This window comes from Salmo salar, chromosome 11, assembly GCF_965601325.2.
Source record: "Salmo salar chromosome 11, fSalSal1, whole genome shotgun sequence".
In the NCBI taxonomy this organism is placed as follows: domain Eukaryota; kingdom Metazoa; phylum Chordata; class Actinopteri; order Salmoniformes; family Salmonidae; genus Salmo; species Salmo salar.
In genome coordinates, this window is record NC_138301.1 from 7662543 (window position 1) to 7689476 (window position 26934).

Here is a 26934-nt window from a genome sequence, read left to right on the forward strand (position 1 = left end):
ACAAATAATCGTACAGAAACACATTTACTTGAAGAACAGTGCAGATACAAAGTTTGGAAACGGAATGACAGTTTGCGCTGTTTGTGCCGTCATTTTGTTAACAAACTTTGCATCTGCACTGTTCTTCGAGGAAATGTGTATTTTATATTTTTCTGCGGAAATTATTAAAAGTAGTCCTTGTGTATGGAGTTGTATTGTTTTTTCACTTTGCAATCATTGGTGAGATCATTGGCCTTGAGTAAGGCACTCTGATCCTCCCTTGGTGGTGGTCAAAGAACCATGGAGCACTAGGCTTCAGTAAAGAGATTGCCCCGTCTGCCGCCAGCTAACCCAATCAAATCCAATTACAGCAATGTTCAAGCCATGTTCCCCCAAGATTGACATTCAACTGATTTATTATCTGATTCCTCATCCATTCTTAGTCAGAATTTTGTTTCAATGGGCACTAGAACTGGTTATTGTGTCGGAAGCCTCTCCAAATCTCTCCATTTTGACATTATTGCTCATAATATGCTGCCGGAAAAACGTATGTGTTACATCCCCTGCTATATGGTGGATTGAGAGTTACTTGTCTAACAGAAGACACATGGTGTTCTTTTATGGAAGCCTCTCCAACATAATCCAGGTAGAGTCAGGCATTCCCCAGGGCAGCTGTCTAGGCCCGTTACTTTTTAAAATCTTTACTAATGACCTGGCACTGTTGTTGAGTAAAGTCTGCGTGTCTATGTATGCTGATGACTCAACACTATACACATCAGCTACCACAGCAATTGAAATTACTGCAACAGTAAACAAGAGCTGTAGTCAGTTTCAGAATGGTGGCAAGAAATAAGTTAGTCCTAAATATTTCAAAAACTAAATTGTATTTGGGACAAATCATTCACTAAAACTCATCTAAATCTTGTAATGAATAATGTTGAAATTGAGCAAGTTGAGGAGACTAAACTGCTTGGAGTAACCCTGGATTGTAAACTGTAATGGTAAAACATATTGATGCAACAGTAGCTAAGATGGGGAGAGGTCTGTCCATAATAAAGCGCTGCTCTGCCTTCTTAACAATGCTATCAACAAGGCAGGTCCTACAGGCCAGTTTTGCTGCACCTGGACTACTGTTCAGTCATTTGTTCAGGTTCCACAAAGATTACAATTGGCCCAGAACAAGGCAGCAAAACTGTTATTGATGTGTATAATAACGTGTATTATGAAGGTAGTTTAATGCGTTTACTGCATGTTGATGTGTATTGTGGCACTATACAGGGCTCATCTGCAAAAGATACCTTGGTCTCAGCAGGTACAAATAAAAATATAAAATTCAAACAAGTTTTAGACCAACCAGAGCTTTCTGTAAGGTAACAATGTCAGATTACGAATTGAAAAATGCACAAACATTTTATTGAATCTTCAACATAGAAATGGTACCAAAAATAATTTACAGAAACTCATTAGATGATGCAGTCATCCATGATTCAGTAAATCATAATTTGAAAGAGGAAGAAAAATATTATAGGCATATGTTTTATTTTCAGTCTCATGCATTTCCACTGAATGATGTTAACTGTAAGGATTTCTTTCCTAATAATAATAATAATAATAATTTAAAAAAAGTAAAATTAACACATTTACAGAAAGACATGTGTGAAGGCCAATTTACAGAAGAGGAACTTTGAGGCAATTCAATCTTTTCCGCCAGGAAACACACCAGGGCTTGATGGTATACCAGTAGATGTATATCATACTTTTTTGATGTACTCAAAGATCCATTATTAGCATGTTTAAATTACTCCTATAAAAATGGTAGACTTTCCGGTACTCAACAAGAAGGTATGATTCATTACTACTAAAACAGGACCCAGGTGGTAAGTATAAAGATCCAGTCCATTTAAAAAAAATGGAGGCCTATTACACTTCAATGTTGTGATGCAAAAATCCTGGCAAAATGCTTAACACATAGAAAACATGTTTATTTTACCACCAATTTTCGATCGTCTCATCGCTGCAACTCCCTAATTGGCTTGGGAGAGGCGAAGGTGGAGTCATGCGTCCTCTGAAACATGACCCGCCTAACCGCGCTCCCGTCAGCCCGTCAGCTTAACCCCCAATGTGGAAACACCGTTCAACTGGCGACCGGGGTCAGCCAGCAGGTACCCAGCCCACCACAAGGATTCACTAGAGCGCGATGAGCCAAGTAAAGCCCCACCGGCCAAACCCTCCCCTAACCCGGACTACGCTGGGCCAATTGTGCCCCGTTTAATGGGACTCCCGGCCACAGCCCGTTGTGGCACAGCCCGGGAATGAACCCGGGTCTGTAGTAAAACCTCTAGCACTGTGCCATTCGGGGGGCCAATAAAAAAAGGTTTTACCAGATATTGTTCATCCTGATCAGACAGGTTTTTTACATGGACGATATATTGGAGATAATATACGACAATTACTTGAAACAATTGAACATTATGAAACAAAGACACCAGGCCTGGTCTTCATAGCAGATTTTGAAATGGCGTTTGATAAAGAACGACTAGAATTTATATATAAATGCCTGGATCTATTATACAATGGGTTAAAGTTATTATAAAGTTATGTACAGCAACCCAACATGTAAAATAGTAAATAATGATTGCTTCTCAGAAAGTATTGAGCTTTTAAGAGGAGTAAAACAAGGCTGTCCGTTGTCTCCATATCTATTTATCATGGCCATTGAAATGCTAGCTATTAAAATTACATCCAACAAGAACATCGATGGGTCAGAAATCCAGGGGATAAAAACAAGTGTCAAAGTTTTTTCTTGAGTCTGCAATTTGGATCCCTGCACAGTGTAATTGAAGATCTTGATCACTTTTCTAGCCTCTCTGGAATTAACCTGTTGGGGCTAGGGGGCAGTATTGACACGGCCGGATAAAAAACGTACCCGATTTAATCTGGTTACTACTCCTGCCCAGTAACTAGAATATGCATATAATTATTGGCTTTGGATAGAAAACACCCTAAAGTTTCTAAAACTGTTTGAATGGTGTCTGTGAGTATAACAGAACTCATATGGCAGGCAAAAACCTGAGAGGATTCTATATGGGAAGTGGCCTGTCTGACAAGTTGTTGTTCATCTGGGCTATTTTTATTGAAGACTGAGGATCTTTGCTCTAACGTGACACTTCCTACGGCTCCCATAGGCTCTCAGAGCCCGGGAAAAAGCTGAACGATATCGAGGCAGGCTCTGGCTGAAACACATTATTGCTTTTGGCAAGTGGCCGATCAGAGTACTATGGGATTAGGCGCGTGCCCGAGTCGACCCCATGCTTTATTTTCTTTCGTCTGTTTACCTAAACGCAGATTCCCGGTCGGAATATTATCGCTTTTTTATGACAAAAATGGCATAAAAATTGATTATGCTTCGAAGTACGGTAATGGAATATTTAGACATTTTTTGTCACGAAATGCGCCATGCTCGTAACCCTTATTTACCCTTTCGGATAGTGTCTTGAACGCACGAACAAAACGGCGCTATTTGGATATAACAATGGATTATTTGGGACCAAACCAACATTTGTTATTGAAGTAGAAGTCCTGGGAGTGCATTCTGACGAAGAACACCAAAGGTAATAACATTTTTCTTATAGTAAATCTGACTTTGGTGAGTGCTAAACTTGCTGGGTGTCTAAATAGCTAGCCCTGTGATGCCGGGCTATCTACTGAGAATATTGCAAAATGTGCTTTCACCGAAAAGCTATTTTAAAATCGGACATATCGAGTGCATAGAGGAGTTCTGTATCTATAATTCTTAAAATAATTGTTATGCTTTTTGTGAACGTTTATCGTGAGTAATTTAGTAAATTCACCGGAAGTTTGCTAGTTCTGAACGTCACATGCTAATGTAAAAAGCTGGTTTTTGATATAAATATGAACTTGATTGAACAAAACATGCATGTATTGTATAACATAATGTCCTAGGTGTGTCATCTGATGAAGATCATCAAAGGTTAGTGCTGCATTTAGCTGTCTTCTGGGTTTTTGTGACATTATATGATAGCTTGAAAAATGGGTGTCTGATTATTTCTGGCTGGGTACTCTGCTGACATAATCTAATGTTTTGCTTTCGTTGTAAAGCCTTTTTGAAATCGGACAGTGTGGTTAGATTAATGAGAGTCTTGTCTTTAAAATGGTGTAAAATAGTCATATGTTTGAGAAATTGAAGTAATAGCATTTCTAAGGTATTTGAATAACGCGCCACAGGATTCCACTGGCTGTTACGTAGGTGGGACGATTTCGTCCCGCCGGCCTTAGAGAAGTTCAACTTAATTGACAAGTGTACCATATTACGTATTGGATTGTTAAAAAGACAGTGTTTACACTACCTTGTAGTTTACCAATAGAATGGGTGGATGGTGAAGTAGACATACTTGGTATTCACATCTCAAAAAATATAAATGAACTTACCACAATCAATTTCAATAGAAGTTTGAAAAAATAGATACAATTCTGCAGCCACGGAAAGGTAAATACTTGTCTATTTATGGAAAAATTACATGAATTACTCTTTGGTCCTATCACAGTTTACTTACTTACTAATGGCGGTGCCTACTCCAGATGACTCGTTTTTTAAATCATATGAGCAAAATATATTTCATTTTATTTGTAATGCTAAGCCAGACAAAATTAAACGTGCCTATTTATATAATGAATATGAGTTTGGGGGGCAAAATTTATTAGGTATTAAAGCTTTAAACCTCTCACTAAAAGCTTCACTCATACATAAGTTATACTTAAACTCAAAATGGTTCTCCAATAGATTATTAAGCTATATGGTAATTTTTAAACAAAGCTCATCCTTTGTTTAAAAATGTCATTTTTTGTCTTTATACTGATTACAACTGTTGATGTATCGCCCTTTCTTAAACAAGCATTACAAAGCTGGTTACAATTTCAGTTTTATCCTCCAGAAAATATAGAACATTTTTACAACAAAATGTTAAACTCAAATATACTGATGAATAAAAAAACATTCTTCATGGATTTTTTAAAATTGTATTATATTTATTAATGATATTATGAATAGAAACAACTGAGTTGTGTTGCATATGCAGCTATCAAATATATATGGGAATGTCTGCTCAATCCAAACTTACAACCAACTGATTGCAGCATTACCACAAAAATGGAGGAGGCAAGTAGAAAAGAGAGAAGGAAGGGAACTTGTTTGCCTGCCATATATTAAAGATACAAATAGGCTGAAAGGAATTGGCATAAATGAAAATATATACCAGTTTCATCTGAGGGCAAAAATGTTAACAGCTGCATCATACAAGTTGCAAAATAAATGGGAAGAGATTTTCGATTTACCGATTCCATGGCACATGGTTTATGAACTGGTACAAAAAACAACACTTGATTCAACACTTTGAGTCTTTCAATTAAAATGACTATTCAAAATTCTTGCCACCAACAGAATGCTATATATATATGGGGCATACAACAATCTCAGCTCTGTAGATTTTGCTGCGAAGAGACAGAACTACTAGATCATTTATTCTGGTATTGCCCCTATGTAGCCTGTTTCTGGTCACAGGTTCAGGAATGGTTAAAAAGAAAATCACAAGATTCACTTCAAATTAACCTTACAAATAGCAGTGTTGGGCGATTTGGAAAGCCATAGCCAGTCAATAAATAATATAATACTCGTAGGAAAGGATTTCATCTTTAGCTCACAATCTGTGGATACAGTACGATTAGAAACGATAGATACGATTCTCTTTTTTACATTGGATAACAGTAGCGACTCAGAGCTACAAAATGGTATAACATACACTGCATTTGAGGAAACAATGGGAAAGTAATTCTGCTTTGAAAGCTGATCATCTTGTAAACTCACTTTTGAGAAAACCATCTTTCAATGTCTTGGTACTACTATTGGAGAGCCCTTTGTCTACACCCATTCAGCATTAAGTCTTGGCCCCACCCATCTCTTTAAGGGTATATCCGAGAATTCTGTACTAACTTGCCAGCTACTTCCAGACATCTGAGAGAGAGAGAACAGCTCACTGAACATGCCCTAGCTGAGCTGGTTAGGCTGTCATGTTATCCAGAGCGTTGGTGATTGCAACTGTGCTGTCAGATTGTCCGTTCATAAATTCACAGCGTTTCGTGTTCAAAGCGCACACTGGACGCTCTGGCCAATAAGTAGGGTTGATAAGCTCTGACCTCACAATGACAGTCAAGCACCCAAGCTAACTGGCAAACATTGTCTAGCTACTTCCAGACACATAATGAGAGAACACCCCACTCTGACCATTTTACTCACCCTAGCAGAGCTGGTTAGGCTGTTTTCATGTTATCCAGAGCGTTGGTGAATGTATAACTGTGCTGCTGGCAACAATTGAATTACATTTTGTTGCCGACATTTACTGACACACTCAACGGGTGTTGAGCTATCAAAAATTAATCAGTTATTCTGTGCTCTGGCACACTAAGATGAGTCTTTTGTTAAGAAATGTAGCTAGATGGCTAGCTAGTTAAACAATGAATCCCAACGCATGACGTAACGTTACCTAGCAAGCCAGCTAACGTTAGCTATCTAGATAAAAGTACACTTTACTCTTGAAAGGAAAATACTTTGTCAAAATTAGATATGTGTAATATCTGAAAATGTAGCTAGCCTCTTGGAACGTTCGTCCCGCAGGCGGGATCAACATCCAGCGAAAAATCATATCGCCATATTCATAACCAAACCATAACAACATTTTTTTTTTCAAATATAGGACTATTTTATACCGTTTTATAGATACACCTCTCCTGAATTGAACCACATTGTCCGATTTCAAAAAGGCTTTACAGCAAAAGCAAAACATTAGATTATGTTAGAGGAGTGTATCGTCAAAGTAGCCACATAGCCATTTTCCGACCAACCACATGCGTCACAAATAACCAAAACACAGCTAAATGCAGCACTAACCTTTGACAATCTTCATCAGATGACACTCCTAGGACATCATGTTACACAATACATGCATTCTTTTGTTTGATAAAGTTCATATTTATATATAAAAACAGCATTTTACATCGGCGAGTGACGTTGAGAAACTATTTTCCCTCAAATGCATCCGGTGATCAGCGCTACAATTTACTAAATTACTATTCGAAAACATTGTTAAAATGTAATATTGTCATTCAAAGAATTATAGATTAGCATCTCGTGAATGCACCCGCATTCCCAGATTTAAAAATAACTTTACTGGGAAATCACACTTTGTAATAAAAGGGGATGCTAATGCTCAGAAAAAAATAGGCTAGGCAACAGGTTGGCGCCATCTTGGAACAATCTAATATCAAATCTAGTCTTGTATACTATTGTAAATATTCCCTTACCTTTGATTATCTTCATCAGAAGGCACTTCCAGGAATCCCAGGTCCACAACAAATGTAGTTTTGTTCGAAAAAGTTAATAATTTATGTCCCAATAGCTTCTTCTTGTTAGCGCGTTCCGAAGGCTATTCATATTGTACGAGGCTGGCTGGACTTGTCGTCACGAATGTGCAAAAAATATATATTTAAGTTCGTTCAAACATGTCAAGCGTTGTATTACTTAAATCTTTAGGGCCTTTTTCAACCAGAGCTTCAATAATATTCAAGGGGGACGGTTGCATTGTCTTTCTAAACGTTTCGAAAGGGGAGGGTAGCCAGGGGCACCCGCGTCATAATGGTAATGGCCCTCCCCCTGTGACCAAGATCAACAGCCTCTCTTTCGGTCAGTTTGTACTGTAGAAGACTCAAACCACTTTGTAAAGACTGGGGACATCCAGTGGAAGCCTTAGGAAGTGCTCAATGAATCAGATTTCCACTCCCTGTTAGGATCTGTCTCGGGGTTTTGACTGCCATATGAGTTCTGTTATACTCACAGACACCATTCAAACAGTTTTAGAAACTTTAGGGTGTTTTCTATCCACATCTACTAATTATATGCATATCCTAGCTTCTGAGTTTGAGTAGGAGGCCGTTTAAAATGGGCACGTATTTTTTTCAAAATTCGCTGTAGCGCCCCCTATCCTTGGCGTGCGTTAAGAGGCTAGCTAGACTATCTTACCCGTGGTCTGAAATCGGAGTAGATAGCCAGAGCGAATTTCCCAGCTAGTATGTCTATTAACAGTTCCAGTGACATTCTATTGAAATGGATACTTGCATAGTGGTGTCTTTTGATCAGACATGTAGCTAGCTAGCTAAACAATGGACCATAATCACAACTCATGATGTTACTACCGTGTTACTACTAGTCAAGCAAATGTGTCTGAGATACGAAGAATAAGATCATACACATAACGTTAGCTAGCGACCTAGCCAGCTAATGTAGCTAGCTAACAGTACACTTGAAATGAATCCACTTTGTCAAAATTAGAAACGTGTAATATCTTAAAATGTAGCTAGCTAGACTATCTTACCCGTATTCATCATGGTTGGACGCATCTCCTGTCTGATGCCATGCATGGTTGCCCTTAGTTTGAAGATGTAATCCAGACAGGTGTTTTCTCCATCTCCTTAGCTATCATACTCGAATTCCACTGATTTCAAAACTCAGTCCTCCTGAAAGTGGATAGCATACACGTAACGTTAGCTAGCGAGCCAACTATCTAACAGTACACTAACTTGACATTAAGTTTATGCAGTTTTACTACCCGATACATAAAAAAGTTGCGTTCAACATGATTACCTAGACATACTGACCAGCTCCAATAGACAGACGCGTGCTAAATGGCAGACCAATCCAAACTCTTTTCTCGGCAGGTCCAGCCCACTCATTATCTTAGCCAATCATGGCTAGTGGGAAGGTTGCTCACTTTTTATGTTGCTTAACCAACAAGGCTCATAATTTAACAAATTTGATTCGTATTTACAGATGGGATACACGTTTATTATTAAGGCACATGAAAGTTCACATGTTCAAGAAGGCATTTCTGCCATTAATGTACGTTCAAACTGCTCTCCTGTGAAGTCTTGACTTGCGACATACGCCTAGTTTCCTGAATCTGGTCACATATCTCAATCATTATTAGAATATATTGGTAACCCATTGTATAAAAGTGATAATGCCCGTGAAGCTGGTGTTTGGAGGATATATTGGCATGGGTGTTGTTAGGCTCGAGACTAAGAAAAAAAGATGGTACATGGAAACCAAACGAGAGTAGTCTATGGTTATAGGTGGGATGGGCTGAGAGTGGCTTAGGGGTGGGATTAAAGAGCTTATGTTTGGTAATGTATTATTGTTATGTGATTGCTTTATATAAAAGTACCATTACGTAAAATGTGAAATGTCTATGTAAAATGTATAAACATGTAGCAGAAAAGCTGTAGAAAAAAAAAAAGATATGAGTCCTCTGAAGAGGGGGAGTGGTGGATGGGTTAATAAAATAAAAAAAGATTTGCAGATTGCAGCTCTAACATAGCCTGGTTAACAGTTGGGGGAATGGCATACATAACAGTGTCACCTGCATACAGATGAATATTAACAGTTTTAACCTGTTGGGGCTAGGGGGCAGTATTTTCATGGCTGGATAAAAAAACGTACCCGATTTAATCTGGTTACTAATCCTACCCAGTAACTAGAATATGCATATACTTATTATATATGGATAGAAAACACCCTAAAGTTTCTAAAACTGTTTGAATGGTGTCTGTGAGTATAACAGAACTCATTTGGCAGGCAAAACCCTGAGACAGATTCTGACAGGAAGTGGATACCTGATGTGTTGAATTACCTTTAAGCCTATGCCATTGAAACACACAGAGGTTTATTAATGTTTTGGCACTTCCTATTGCTTCCACTAGATGTCACCAGCCTTTACAAAGTGTTTTGAGTCTTCTACTGTGAGATCTGACCGAACAAGAGCCTTGGAACGGTGATGGCCGATTAGACTCTGGCGCGCGAGGTCATGTTGGGTACCCTCGTTCCAATACGTTTTAAAAGAGAATGCATTCGTCCACCTTGAATATTATTCATGTTCTGGTTAAAAAAGGCACTAATGATTTATGCTATACAACGTTTGACATGTTTGAACGAACGTAAATATATTTTTTCCCCTCGTTCATGAAGTGAAGTCCTTCGGGCTTAGATCATGTGCTAACAACACGGACCTTTTTGGACATAAATGATGAGCTTTTTTGAACAAAACTACATTCGTTATGGACCTGGGATTCCTGGAAGTGACATCTGATGCAGAGAATCAAAGGTAATGGATTATTTACATAGTATTTTCGATTTTAGATCTCTCCAACATTGCGGTTAGTCTGTATCGCAAAGCGTATTTTTCTGGGCGCAGTGCTCAGATTATTGCAAAGTGTGATTTCCCAGTAAGGTTATTTTTAAATCTGGCAAGTCGATTGCGTTCAAGAGATGTAAATCTATAATTCTTTAAATGACAATATAATATTTTACCAATGTTTTCTAATATTAATTATTTAATTTGTTGTGCTGACTTGACTGCCGGTTATTGGAGGGAAACGATTTCCTGAACATCAACGCCATAGTAAAACGCTGTTTTTGGATATAAATATGAACTTGATAGAACTAAAAATGCATGTATTGTCTAACATAATGTCCTAGGAGTGTCATCTGATGGAGATTGTCAAAGGTTAGTGCATCATTTTAGCTGATTTTATGGTTTTGGTGACGCCTGTCTTTGAATTGACAAAACATTACACACAGCTATTGTCAATGTACTCTCCTAACATAATCTAACTTTATGCTTTCGCCGTAAAACCTTTTTGAAATCGGACAACGTGGTTAGATTAAGGAGATGTTTATCTTTCAAAGAGTGTAAGATAGTTGTATGTTTGAAAAATTTGAATTTTGACATTTATTTGGTTTCAAATTTCCCGCTCTTGAAATGCACCTGCTGTTGATAGGGTGCACCACGGGTGGCACGCTAGCGTCCCACATAGCCCCAAGAAGTTAACCTCTTACATCTAGACGTTCCGCTAGCGGAACACCTGCTCCAATATCCAATGATAGGCATGGCGCGAATTACAAATTCCTCAAAAATACAAAAACTTCAATTTTTCAAACATATGACTATTTCACAGCATTTTAAAGATAAGACTCTCCTTTATCTAACCACACTGTCCGATTTCAAAAAGGCTTTACAACGAAAGCAAAACATTAGATTATGTCAGCAGAGTACCAAGCCAGAAATAATCAGACACCCATTTTTCAAGCTAGCATATAATGTCACAAAAACCCAGAAGACAGCTAAATGCAGCACTAACCTTTGATGATCTTCATCAGATGACAACCCTAGGACATTATGTTATACAATACATGCATGTTTTGTTCAATCAAGTTCATATTTATATCAAAAACCAGCTTTTTACATTAGCATGTGACGTTCAGAACTAGCATACCCCCCGCAAACTTCCGGCGAATTCACTAAGAATTTACTAAATTACTCACGATAAACGTTCACAAAAAGCATAACAATTATTTTAACAATTATAGATACAGAACTCCTCTATGCACTCGATATGTCCGATTTTAAAATAGCTTTTTGGTGAAAGCACATTTTGCAATATTCTAAGTACATAGCCCAGGCATCACGGGCTAGCTATTTAGACACCCGGCAAGTTTAGCACTCACCAATATCAGGTTTACTATTATAAAAGTTTGATTACCTTTTGTTGTCTTCGTCAGAATGCACTCCCAGGACTGCTACTTCAATAACAAATGTTGGTTTGGTCCAAAATAATCCATCGTTATATCCGAATAGCGGCGTTTTGTTCGTGCGTCCCAGACACTATCTGAAATGGTAAATCAGGGCCGTGCGCATGGCGCAATTCGTGACAAAAAAAATCTAAATATTCCATTACCGTACTTCGAAGCATGTCAACCGCTGTTTAAAATCCATTTTTATGCAATTTTTCTCGTAAAAAAGCGATAATATTCCGACCGGGAATCTCCTTTTAGCTAAACAGAGGAAAGTAAACAAAGCTTTTGGTCGACGCGGGCACGAGCCTGAGTCTCACAGTACTGTAACCAGCCACTACCCAAACGCGCTACTTTTTTTCAGCCAGAGCCTGCAAAGCCACGATTCAGCTTTTTACCGCCTTCTGAGACCCTATGGTAGCCGTAGGAAGTGTCACGGGACAGCTAAGATCCTCACTCTTCAATAAACAGAGACAAGAAGAACGACACCTTGTCAGACAGGCCACTTCCTGCCTGAAACCTTGTCAGGTTTTTGCCTGCCAAATGAGTTCTGTTATACTCACAGACACCATTCAAACAGTTTTAGAAACTTTAGGGTGTTTTCTATCCATATGTAATAAGTATATGCATATTCTAGTTACTGGGTAGGAGTGGTAACCAGATTAAATCGGGTACGTTTTTTATCCAGCCGTGAAAATACTGCCCCCTAGCCATAACAGGTTAACAGATAGACCAATATTATTTATATAAATGTGACCCGAAACTAGGCATATGTCGCAAGTCATGACTTCACAGGAGAGCCGTTTGAACATAAATGTGTTTTTTTGGGGGAGAAATACCTTCTCGAACATTGCTGCCTTAATATCAAACTTGTATGCCATCTGTAAATATGAAGGAAACTGTTAAATTACGAGCCTAGTTGGTTTAGCAACAGAAAAAGTGAGCAACCTTCCCACTACCATGTACCGAGATTATGAGTGGGCTGGGCATGCTGAGAGATGAGTTTGGATTGGTCTGCGGTGTAACATCTTGTGTCTATAAAATGAGCTGCTCGTAATGCGTAGATAATCCTTTCAAAGCAGTTTTTTGAAAGATATAACGTTAGCCATGGAGAACTGCAAATACGTTGCTACTGCCTTGTATTTATCAGGAGCTATCGACAAAGGACAGTGAGAAAAAATTGTGATGACTACTTTCTGGAGGACGATCGTGCTATGCTGACTTGCTAACGTTACTCTATGGATAATAATAAAGAGTGACTTGACACAACAGGCCAAACAAGCTGTGCAAACTAAACGGAAATGACACAGGACGTCTTATTCAATAAAAGGGGTTGCAGTCTGCCATGAAGCTTTCATCCATACATACGGGTAAGAAACTAACATTGAACCTATATGGTTAACTTTAGCTAGCTATGACAATCGGTTAAGTATTGCTAGTCAAAGCTTGCTGTTAGCTAGCCAGCTGGACTTCGATGGCTGGCTTGCTAACGTTACACTATGGATTGGGATTTTAGTTCATTTTGTTGCTAGCTAACGTTAACGTTACATGTCTAAACAAAATACCAAGTTAAAGCTTGCTGTTAGCTAGCTAACGTTAGCGGAGGTTAGATGACTGGCTTGCTAGCTATCATTAACTTACATGTTACAATGACGTAAATGTGTGTAATGTTAGTATCTGGAATGTGTCTTTCAGCATCAGTTTAACACGCCTGACTCTCCTCCACCAGTCATACAAGGAGAATGGTGTAATGCCTCCCATCAAAAAGAGAGCTGGCCCAAGCAAGCATAGGTTACACCTGAAGCATGAGGAATTGCTGCAAGTGACGAACTTCATCAACAACGACGAAGAGGATAATGCTATAGTATTACCAGGACGCCACCCAGGACACAAACACTTTGGGGGAAAGCTGCAGCCATCCCATGTGACAAAACCAGCAGTGTGGCATCTCTACAAGGAATCGATGACAACACTTGGTATTTTTTTATTTATTTCACCTTTATTTAACCAGGTAGGCAAGTTGAGAACAAGTTCTCATTTACAATTGCGACCTGGCCAAGATAAAGCAAAGCAGTTCGACAACATACAAAAACACAGAGTTACACATGGAGTAAAACAACATACAATCAATGATACAGTAGACAAAAATAAGACTATATACAATGTGAGCAAATGATGTGAGATAAGGGAGGTAAAGGCAAAAAAAACACCATGGTGGCAAAGTAAATAAAGTATAGCAAGTAAAACACTGGAATGGTAGAATTATAATTTGAAGAAAGTTCAAAGTTAAAATATAAATAATACGGTGCAAAGGAGCAAAATAATAAATAAAATAAATAAATACAGTTGGGGAAGAGGTAGTAGTTTGGGCTAAATTATAGATGGGCTATGTACAGTTGCAGTGATCTGGGAGCTGCTCTGATAGCTGGTGCTTAAAGCTAGTGAGGGAGATAAGTGTTTCCAGTTTCAGAGATTTTTGTAGTTCGAATCCAGTCATTGGCAGCAGAGAACTGGAAGGAGAGACGACCAAAGGAGGAGTTGGCTTTAGGGGTGACCAGAGAGATATACCTGCTGGAGCGCGTGCTACAGGTGGGTGCTGCTATGGTGACCAGTGAGCGGAGATAAGGGGGGACTTTACCTAGCAGGGTCTTGTAGATGACCTGGAGCCAATGTGTTTGGCGACGATTATGAAGCGAAGGCCAGCCAACGAGAGCGTACAGGTCGCAGTGGTGGGTAGACTATGGGGCTTTGGTGACAAAACGGATGGCACTGTGATAGACTGCATCCAGCTTGTTGAGTAGGATATTGGAGGCTATTTTGTAAATGACATAGCCGAAGTCGAGGATTGGTAGGATGGTCAGTTTTACGAGGGTATGTTTGGCAGCATGAGTGAAGGATGCTTTGTTGCGAAATAGGAAGCCAATTCTAGATTTAACTTTGGATTGGAGATGATTGATGTGAGTCTGGAAGGAGAGTTTACAGTCTAACCAGACACCTAGGTATTTGTAGTTATCCACAAATTCTAAGTCAGAACCGTCCAGAGAAGTGATGCTGGACAGGCGGGCAGGTGCAGGCAGCGATCGGTTGAAGAGCATGCATTTAGTTTTACTTGTATTTAGGAGCAGTTGGAGACCACGGAAGGAGAGTTGTATAGCATTGAAGCTCGTCTGGAGGGTTGTTAACACAGTGTCCAAAGAAGGGCCAGAAGTATACAGAATGGTGTCGTCTGCGTAGAGGTGGATCAGAGATTCACCAGCAGCAAGAGCGACATCATTGATGTATACAGAGAAAAGAGTTGGCCCAAGAATTGAACCCTGTGGTACCCCCATAGAGACTGCCAGAGGTCCGGACAGCAGGCCCTCCGATTTGACACAATGAACTCTATCAGAGAAGTAGTTGGTGAACCAGGCGACGCAATCGTTTGAGAAACCAAGGCTACTGAGTCTGCCGATGAGGATGTGGTGATTAACAGAGTCAAAAGCTTTGGCCAGGTCAATGAATACGGCAGCACAGTATTGTTTCTTATCGATGGCGGTTACGATGTCGTTTAGGACCTTGAGCGTGGCTGAGGTGCACCCATGACCAGCTCTGAAACCAGATTGCATAGCGGAGAGGGTGCGGTGGGATTCGAAATGGTCGGTAATCTGTTTGTTGGCTTGGCCTTCGAAGACCTTAGAAAGGCAGGGTAGGATGGATATAGGTCTGTAGCAATTTGGGTCAAGAGTGTCACCTCCTTTGAAGAGGGGGATGACAGCAGCTGCTTTCCAATCTATGGGAATCTCAGACTACACGAAAGAGAGGTTGAACAGGCTAGTAATAGGGGTTGCAATAATTTTGGCAGATAATTTTAGAAAGAAAGGGTCCAGATTGTCAAGCCCAGCTGATTTGTAGGGGTCCAGATTTTGCAGCTCTTTCAGAACATCAGCTGAATGGATTTGGGAGAAGGAGAAATGGGGGAGGCTTGGGCGAGTAGCTGTGGGGGGTGCAGTGCTGTTGGATGCAGTAGGGGTAGTTAGGTGGAAAGCATGGCCAGCTGTAGAAAAATGCTTATTGAAATTCTCAATTATAGTGGGTTTATCGGTGGTGACAGAGTTTCCTATCCTTAGTGCAGTGGGCAGTTGGGAGGAGGTGTTCTTATTCTCCATGGACTTTACAATGTCCCAGAACTTTTTAGAGTTTGAATTGCAGGAAGCAAATTTCTGTTTGAAAAAGCTAGCCTTGGCGTTTCTAACTGCCTGTGTGTATTGGTTTCTAACTTCCCTGAAAAGTTGCATATCGCGGGGGCAGTTCGATGCTAATGCAGAACGCCACAGGATATTTTTGTGTCTTGGTTAAGGGCAGTCAGGTCTGGGGAGAACCAAGGGCTATATCTGTTCCTGGTTCTAAATTTCTTGAAAGGGGCATGCTTATTTAAGATGGTGAGGAAGGCATTTAAAAAAAATAACCAGGCATCCTCTACTGACGGGATGAGGTCAATATCTTTCCAGGATACCAGGGCCAGGTCGATTAGAAAGGCTTGCTTGTTGAAATGTTTCAGGGAGCGTTTGACAGTGATGTGTGGAGGGCGTTTGACCTCTGAACCATTACGGGTGCAGGCAATGAGGCAGTGATCGCTGAGATCTTGGTTGAAAACAGCAGAGGTGTATTTAGAGGGCACATTGGTTAGGATGATATCTATGAGGGTGCCAGTGTTTGCGGCTTTGGGGTTGTACCTGGTGGGTTCATTAATAATTTGTGTGAGATAGAGGGCATCAAGCTTGGATTGTAGGATGGCTGGGGTGTTAAGCATGTCCCAGTTTAGGTCACCTAGTAGCACGAGCTCTGAAGATAACATGGGGGGCAATCAGTTCACATATGGTGTCCAGAGCACAGCTAGGGGCCGAGGGGGGTCTATAGCAGGCGGCGACGGTGAGAGACTTGTTTTTGGAGAGGTGGATTTTTAAAAGTAGAAGTTCAAATTGTTTGGGTACAGACCTGGATAGCAGGACAGAGCTCTGCAGGCTATCTCTGCAGTAGATTGCAACACCGCCCCCTTTGGTCGTTCTATCTTGTCTGAAAACGTTGTAGTTAGGGATGAAGATTTCAGAGTTTTTGGTGGACTTCCTAAGCCAAGATTCAGACACAGCTAGGACATCCGGGTTGGCAGAGTGTGCTAAAGCAGTGAATAAAACAAACTTAGGGAGGAGGCTTCTAATGTTAACATGCATGAAACCAAGTCTATTACGGTTACAGAAGTCATCAAAAGAGAGCGCCTGGGGAGTAGGAGTGGAGCCAGGCACTGCAGGGCCTGGATTCACCTCTACATCCCCAGAGGAGCAGAGAAGAATTAGTATAAGGGTACGGCTAAAAGCTATAAGAATTGGTCGTCTGTGACGTCCAGAATAGAGAGAAAAAGGAGCAGGTTTCTGGGGGCGATAAAATAGCTTCAAGGTATAATGTACAGACAAAGGTATGGTGGGATGTGAATACAGAGGTAAACCTAGGCATTTAGTGATGATGAGAGAGATATTGTCTCTAGCAACATCATTGAAACCAGAAGAGCATGTGTGGGTGGAGGAACTGAGAGGTTGGATAAGGTATAATGAGCAGGGCTAGAGGCTCTACAGTGAAATAAGCCAATAAACACTAACCAGAACAGCAATGGACATTGCATATTGACATTGAGGAGAGGCATGCTTAGCCGAGTGATCAAAGGGTCCAGTGAGATTCAGACAGCTAGCCGGGCCATAGGTAGCAAGCTGGTGGAAGATGGAGGGAGGTCTGTTTTTAGCCACCTCGTGCATTTCCGTCTGTGGGTTAGTGGGGTTCCGTGTGGAAGGGGGGACCAGTCCAAGTTGGCAAAATAGTTAGTTATAGTGGCCCAAGAAAAGTGTCCGATAGACCTATTCAGATCGCAGCCGATAAGACAGCTAACGATTAACGAATAGTGGGCCGCAGATGGGCGATCAGGTTACGTCGCGACGGAGGGGCCAGTTGGATAACTCCCTCGGGCAGATAAACGTCGGTGGTCCAGTCGTGAGGGCCCGATGGGGCTCCGCATCGGCAGTAAAGCGGGTCAGGATAGGTGATTGTAGCCCAGGGGACACTTCAGCTGGCTAGCTCAGGAAAAGCCCACGAGTGGCTGACGGAACTCTTCAGCTGGCTAGCTCCGGGATAATGTGTGTTAATTCCGGGACCGACGTTGCCAATAGTCACTCAGGTAGCAGCTAGTTAGCTGCAATATCCAGGTGTAAATGTCCAGAGCCTGCGGTAGAAATCGGGGAAAGGAGAGAGAATAGGTCCGGTGTGCTCTGGTCTGAGTCGCGCTGTACAAAAACTGGCGATAGCTTTTTGAGCTAATGGATAGCTGAGGACAGCTAACCGTGGCTAGCTGAACTCCAACGTTAGCCAGTGAAAATGGCTAACCTCTGGCTAGCTTCTGTTGTGGATTTCGGATTTGAGGTAAATAATACTTTCTTTTTTAAATTGGTGAGGCGGGTTGCAGGAGAGTGCTATGAGGTTGAGTTTTAGAAGAAAAAATGTAAAAAGATAATGCGAAGAAAAATATGTAAATATATATATATATACAAGGGACACGACAAGAGGAGGGTAAAGGACGTCTGAACTGCTACGCCATCTTGGAATGAAGGGGTATGTTGGGGTTACTTAGAAATGAGGACTTGTGAGGCGTCTGTTTCTCAAACTAGACATTCTAATGTAGTTGTCCTCTTGCTCAGTTGTGCACCGTGGCCTCCCACTCTTTCTATTCTGGTTAGGGCCAGTTTGCGCAGTTCTGTGAAGGGAGTAGTACACAGCGCTGTACGAGATCTTCAGTTTCTTGGCAATTTCTCGCATAGAATAGCCTTCATTTCTCAGAACAAGAATAGACTTGACGAGTTTCAGAAGAAAGGTCTTTGTTTCTGTCCATTTTGAGCCTGTAATCGAACCCACAAATGCTGATGCTCCAGATACTCAGCTAGTCTAAAGGCAAGTTTTATTACTTCTTTAATCAGAACAACAGTTTTTAGCTGTGCAAACAGAATTTCAAAAGGGTTTTCTAATGATCAATTAGCCTTTTAAAATTATGAACTTGGATTAGCTAACACAACATGCCATTGGAACACAGCTGTGATGGTTGCTGATAAATGGGCCTCTGTACGCGTACGTAGATTTTCCATTTAAAAAAGAAATCAGACGTTTCCAGCTACAATATTCATTTACAACATTAACAATGTCTACACTGTATTTCTGATCAATTTGATGTTGTTTTAATGGACAGAAAATGTGCTTTTCTTTCAAAAACAAGGACATTTCTAAGTGACCCCAAACTTTTGAACGGTAGTGTATATGGGAGGCAGGCAAGTACCTTTCACTGAGCCGTATAAAGACAGACTGACAGGTATGAGACAATTAATTGTAATTTATCTTAATGTTCTTTTGTTGTTTGCAGGTGCATAGGGTCCTTCTGACCCTATGCAGACAGGTCCCATCTACTTTTTAACACCACGCAAGAGTGGCTTGTTTGGTGTCTGCTGTGAAGGAATACCACAACAAGTCAACTACTTGATTGATGAAGACATGTCATCCAGCATAGGCAGCAGTGTAGTCATCAACTACATACACCATTTCTTGACCATCTACAGAGTTGGGGAAACACGTGTGGACCTGAATTGTGATAACTGCAGTGGCCAAACCAAGAACAAGTTTGTGCTCTGGTATTGTGCCTGGCGGACCATGCACAAGCACTTCCTGACCACAGGCCACACCAAGTTTGCCCCCGACTGGTGCTTTCGGCCTCATCAAGCAGCGCTTCAGAAAGACCAGAGTGAACACTGCCTGAGATTGGTGGTGTTGTGAAGGACAGCACTGTGACAGGGGTCAACATCCCACAGCTGGTTGGACTGGTGGATGGTATGGTGCTGGTGGAAAGCTATGACTGGCAACAACACCTGACCCCGTAAGTCAGGCCGCTGCCACAGATCAAGCAGTACCAGCATTTCAGGTGAATATAATTTTAATTGCATTGTATGAGGTTATTCTTCTTATTTAAACTTAAGAGGTCAATTGATGTTGTGCAAGGTTGTAATGTCTACAATTTTGTTATTGTTATTTCCTGTTTTACAGCTTCGATGCTCTGTAGCCTGGTGTTGTTGTCGCCAAGAAGCATTTGGACTCAGTCGGGACCAGGTTTCAACTTATGCACAACGCTGACATCCTTCATCCCATAGATGGTCTGCCTGTACAAGCACCACCTGGACTGTACAAGCACTACCTGATCTTTGAGAAGATCAGGGAGTTTTGCGACAAAGAGGCTATGGGCATCACATGCCCTGCACCAAAGTCAAGGGCAGGACAGAAAATGGCTCGGACCAGTCATCAGCACTATCTGCAGTGCCTCTATTCAAATGACTCTCTCCGGACACACACGTTGCTGATACAATTTTTTTTATTCATACTTTTACTTTTGATACTTAAGTATTTTTAAAACCAAATACTTTTAGACTTTTACTGGGTGACTTACTTTAGTCATTTTCTATTACGGTATTTTTACATCTGGCACTTTCTGTTTACCTGAAATTTTTCCATTATTGTAGGCTACTAGCACTTTTAGTCTTAATCTTTACTATACTATTCACTGTTTAGCACATGACCTCATGTGAATCCTTAAAGAGATAGGTGGGGCTGATTTAAGAGGGTGTGAACAATGCTGAATGGGTGTAGACAAAGGAGAGCTCTCCAGTAGGTACCAAAACATTCAAAGGGCCCTTTCTCAAAGCAGAATTACTTTCCCATTGTTCCTCAAACATGTCTCTACTTTTTACCAATGTAAAAAATCTAATTTAACATTTTGCTATAAGACAGAATCCAGGTGTTGAGTCACAAATAGTAAAGAGAACAGGTCCAGAGCGACTTACAGGAGCTATTAGGATTAACTTCTTTGGGATAGGGGGCAGTATTTTCACGTCCAGATGAAAAGCGTGCCCAGAGTAAACTGCCTGCTACTCAGGCCCAGAAGCTAGGATATGCATATTATTAGTAGAGTTGGGTAGAAAACACTCTGAAGTTTCTAATACTGTTTGAATGATGTCTGTGAGTATAACAGAACTCATATGACAGGCGAAAACCTGAGAAAAATCCAACCAGGAAGTGGGAAATCGGAGGTTTGTAGTTTTTCAAGTGATTGCCTATCCAATATACAGTGTAAATTTGGTCAGATTGCACTTCCTAAGGCTTCCACTAGATGTCAACAGTCTTTAGAACGTTGTTTCAGGCTTCTATTGTGAAAGGGGAGCGAATAAGACCACTCTAAGCAGTGGCTCAGCTGAGTTGTTGATCACGCGCGGCCGTGAGAGCGAGCTCCGTTCCCTTTCCTTTCTAATGACAACGGAATTGTCCGGTTGGAATATTATTGAAGATTTATGATAAAAACATCCTAAAGATTGATTATATACATCGTTTGACATGTTTCTACGAACTGTAATGGAACTTTTTTGACTTTTTGTCTGGACTTAGTGCCCGCGCCTTGTGCATTTGGATTAGTGAACTAAATGCGCGAACAAAAAGGAGGTATTTGGACATAAAGATGAACTTTATCGAACAAAACGAACATTTATTGTGGAACTGGGATTCCTGGGAGTGCATTCTGATGAAGATCATCAAAGGTAAGTGAATATTTATAACACTATTTCTGACTTTTGTTGACTCCACAACATGACGGGTATCTGTATGGCTTGTTTTGGTGGCTGAGCGCTGTACTCAGATTATCGCATGGTGTGCTTTTACCGTAAAGCTTTTTTGAAATCTGACACAGTGGTTGCATTAAGGAGAAGATTATCTATAATCCTATGCATAACACTTGTATCTTTCATCAAAGTTTATGATGAGCATTTCTGTAAATTCATGTGGCTCTCTGCAAAATCACCGGATGTTTTGTAGGCAAAACATTACTGAACATAACGCGCCAATGTAAACTGAGATTTTTGGATATAAATATGAACTTTATCGAACAAAACATACATGTTTTGTGTAACATGAAGTCCTATGAGTGCCATCTGATGAAGATCATCAAAGGTTAGTGATTCATTTTATCTCTATTTCTGCTTTTTGTGACTCCTCTCTTTGGCTGGAAAATGGCTGTATGTTTTTTTGTGACTAGGCGCTGACCTAACATAATCGTATGGTATGCTTTCGCCATAAATCCTTTTTGAAATCAGACACTGTGGCTGGATTAACAAGAAGTTTATATTTTAAATGGTGTATAATACTTGTATGTTTGAGGAATTTTAATTATGAGATTTCTGTTGTTTTGAATTTGGCTCCCTGCAATTTCACTGGCTGTTGTCGAGATGGGACGCTAGCATCCCACATATCCCAGAGAAGTTAAGTGACTTGCTCAAGGGCACAACACTCTTAACCGCTAGGCTATCTGCTGCCACCTTCCATTCTACACAAAGTCGCTCTCACTCTCTCTCAACTAATTACCTCAGTCTGCTCTTCTTCTTGTTAATTGTGGCTGTATTTAGGAACATCGAGAGGGAGAAGGGAGGGAAGGAAACAGAGGATGACTATGTGATCGGTGTAGTTTTCTTCCTAAAAGTAAAGGAGCCTTTTCACTTCACAGACCCATTTCCATGTTCAACTGTTTATTCTCTCTAGGGGTTTTGTTATCTATTTCACAAGTAAATAAAATAGATCAAACTCAATGCTGCAAGGCCACTACAATTGTATTTTGGGATGTGTGTGTGTTAGGAATTATGAAGAGCGGGTGTTGTGAGGAGGTGTGGGGAGGTTGGGATGAGGTGGACAAGAAGCGGGTGAGGGGTTGAGGGGGTAACATGGCATACTGGGAGACAAGGCAGCACAGATGGCAGTACCAACAGAAGGCCCAGCATACATCTCACTCTCTGTATTCTGAGCCAAAGGCTTGTGCAACACAGACCACTTCTAGGGAGATGGCAATGACTGGGGTGGGGGGATTGAAGCATGGAGTGGGGAAGGGGAGGGTGTATAAAAATGGCTGCTATTTCAGAGCTAGTGAAGTGGATTCAACACATTGCCAAGTCAAGGTTCAACCACACAGCTCTTGAGTTGCCCATCCCAGACTTGGGTGTGCTCTTGATAACTCTGGATAAGAGCATAATCAGACACGAGAATACATGCCAGCTTAGGCAGACCGGTCCCTTTTCTCAATGGGCAGGTCCCCGAGACCAGTATCTTGCTACTGTACTATCTTTGATATGGAACAATGCACACCAGCTGTTGTGTCCAAAGACAGAGGCTTTCTCAAGAGAGACAAATAACATTTGTAAGCAGCTATAACGCCAGTCCTATTCCACCTGGCCTTGCCTGGTATTATATCTCCAATCCACTGCAGCCGAGGAGGGGACCACACCACTGATTTCCAGCCAACATTAAAGCGCACCCTTTTCTCAGGAGATACGAGTCACACAGACAGAGACAGGAGGGGGGGGGGGGGTTAGTTGAAAGGGAGGAGGAAAAAGAGAGATGACGTAGAGGAGGAGAGATAAGAGAGAGACTGGTGGAAGAAGGGATGAGGAGGAGTGAAAGAGACACACCCCCTGGCTGATCATAACCACACAAAGAGGAGGGAAAGCATCTCTCTCTCACACACTGGATTATAATGGAGAGTTAAATGAAGTGCAGGGCAGAGACTGCTCTCTGGGGGGGCTGGCTGTAGCTGAAGGTTGAATTAGCACTAGAGTAGTGCTAATGTTTTATTGTGTTAGTCTCTGAAAGGTTGAGACCGGTAGACTGCTACATGGTTATTATCCTGTTCACTATCCCGTGGTATTATGTATTAGCTTTCCTCAGTGTCTATAGGGTGAGAAATGTTGATGTCATGGAGGAGACAAGGAGCTAGTGGGAAATTCCATTGTAACTGGAATTGACCATATAATTTCAGAAATGTTTACTTAAAATGTATGCCAAAAAACAACATTGATTTCAAAGTTTAACAAACCATACAACTCTATGCACAAGGACTACTTGCTTACACTAAACATTTTACAAAAAAACATTTACTGGAAATCAAATCAAATGCAAAGTTTGTTGAGAGAATTTCAGTAAAATCTCCATCTGATTTGTGTGACCACATCGAACATCTCATACCAAAATCATGGGCATTAATATGGAGTTGGGAGATTTCATGGCTGTGTGCTCGATCTTATACACCGGTCACCAACGGGTGTGGCTGAAATAGCCAAATCCACTAATTTGAAGAGGTGTCCACATGTAGCGTATCTGCTCCAAATTAAGATTCTATAGAAAGAAATGGGTGTCAGCTATGACATAACGCCATCAGTTAGAAAATCTATTTTGGTTATTGAACTACAGTAAGTGAAGTGGATTTACACACGCTAACAGAATTATCATGGGTCCCTGATCTGAACTACACTGATATGAATTTCATTCTCTTCATGATGATATATCCAAAATAGGTACACAAAGGTAAAATGCAATATCATCATTTGCATATTTGGGTATTATTCTACACACTGGCTTTTATTTTAAAAGAGCTGCGCTACATTTGGTTGGTCCAGACCCGGACAGAATCAAAACCAATCATAGATGTCTATGTTTCACAAGTTTGGACATCAAAGTACAGCGCAGTAGAGCTCGGTAGAGTCCAGTACAGCACAGAACAGTAGAGTATCATTCTGCCAGTCACATTCTGTTAAAGGTCCCCAAAGCACACACATCCCTGGGTCGCTGCTATTTTCAGTTCGCTGCAGCTAGCGACTGAAACGAGCTGCAAAAAACACAAAGGCCGGTCCAAATTTCGCTTAATAATTCATAAACCAAATTGATAGAAGTAAAAATATAACTAATTGATAGGCCCATCTTTACTTTTTACTACTGTGAACTTTCATTATACCCCCTCTTCACGAGGGAGAGAAATTAGAAAATGTCTTAACGATGTGTGGGTTTTGTGTGGCCTGTGTGGTTCAGTGGTTGCAGTCGATGACCCAGGCACGTGTGCCTGAGTCAGCATAGGTTCGAATCTGACCCACTGCCCTTTGACTCTCCCTTGCTGTCTTTCCAGCACTTTGCTAACTCTCAATAAAAGCCAAACAAAAAAATAATACAAAAAGGAGTGAGACTGCCACACACCTTTAAAAAAGATGAGTGGGTTTTTGGTAATGGAATTTCAAGGCACAAGGCAATGTTTCTTCAAATTACAGACAGTTTTGGGGAATAGTGAACTATATGAAGTTCAATTTCTAATTGAATTACATTTCAAATAAAATGTGTGTGTGTGTGTGTGTGTGTTGTCAGTGTGCATGCTGTGTGTGTGCTGGCATATGTAGTGTGTTGGGATGTCAGTGTAAGTACAGTGAGGGAAAAAATATTTGATCCCCTGCTGATTTTGTACGTTTGCCCACTGACAAAGAAATGATCAGTCTATAATTTTAATGGTAGGTTTATTTGAACAGTGAGAGACAGAATAACAACAACAAAATCCAGAAAAACGCATGTCAAAAATGTTATAAATTGATTTGCATTTTAATGAGGGAAATAAGTATGTGACCCCCTCTCAATCAGAAAGATTTCTGGCTCCTAGGTGTCTTTTATACAGGTAACGAGCTGAGATTAGGAGCATACTCTTAAAGGGAGAGCTTGTTACCTGTATAAAAGACACCTGTCCACAGAAGCAATCAATCAATCACAATCCAAACTCTCCACCATGGCCAAGACCAAAGAGCTCTCCAAGGATGTCAGGGACAAGATTGTAGACCTACACAAGGCTGTAATGGGCTACAAGACTATCGCCAAGCAGCTTGGTGAGAAGGTGACAACAGTTGGTGCGATTATTCGCAAATGGAAGAAACACAAAAGAACTGTCAATCTCCCTCGGCCTGGGGCTCCATGCAAGATCTCACCTTGTGGAGTTGCAATGATCATGAGAACGGTGAGGAATCAGCCCAGAACTACACGGGAGGATCTTGTCAATGATCTCAAGGCAGCTGGGACCATAGTCACCAAGAAAACAATTGGTAACACACTACGCCGTGTAGAACTGAAATCCTGCAGCGCCCGCAAGGTCCCCCTGCTCAAGAAAGCACATATACATGCCCGTCTGAAGTTTGCCAATGAACATCTGAATGATTCAGAGGACAACGGGGTGAAAGTGTTGTGGTCAGATGAGACCAAAATGGAGCTCTTTGGCATCAACTCAACTCGCCGTGTTTGGAGGAGGAGGAATGCTGCCTATGACCCCAAGAACACCATCTCCACCGTCAAACATGGAGATGGAAACATTATGCTTTGGGGGTGTTTTTCTGCTAAGGGGACAGGACAACTTCACCGCATCAAAGGGACGATGGACAGGGCCATGTACCGTCAAATCTTGGGTGAAAACCTCCTTCCCTCAGCCAGGGCATTGAAAATGGGTCATGGATGGGTATTCCAGCATGACAATGACCCAAAACACATGGCCAAGGCAACAAAGGAGTGACTCAAGAAGAAGCACATTAAGGTCCTGGAGTGGCCTAGCCAGTCTCCAGACATTAATCCCATAGAAAATCTGTGGAGGGAGCTGAAGGTTCAAGTTGCCAAACGTCAGCCTCAAAACCTTAATGACTTGGAGAAGATCTGCAAAGAGGAGTGGGACAAAATCCCTCCTGAGATGTGTGCAAACCTGGTGGCCAACTACAAGAAATGTCTGACTTCTGTGATTGCCAACAAGGGTTTTGCCACCAAGTACTAAGTCATGTTTTGCAGAGGGGTCAAATACTTATTACCCTCATTAAAATGTAAATCATTTTATAACGTTTTTGACATGCATTTTTCTGGATTTTTTTGTTGTTATTCTGTCTCTCACTGTTCAAATAAACCTACCATTAAAATTATAGACTGATCATTTCTTTGTCAGCGGGCAAATGTACAAAATCAGCAGGGGATCAAATAATTTGTTCCCTCACTGTATGTGTTAGAGTGTGCCAGAGAGTTAGTGCAAAAATGGGTCAATACATTTGATTAGCTATTTAGCAGTCTTGTTTTGTATGTGTTATGGATGCCCACTAGTACTCTTCCTGGAGTCCAGCAAAATTAATTCAGTTATATACAATTGAAAACATTACATTTCACAACTCTTTAAGTGTGTGCACTCAGGCCCCTACTCTACTACCACATATCTACAACACAATGTGCATCTTATCATGTATGTGTGTATGTGTGTGTGTGTGTGTGTCTGTGCCTGTGCGTGTGTGTGTCTCTTCACAGTCCCCGCTGTTCCATAAGGTGTATTTTTATCTGGGTTT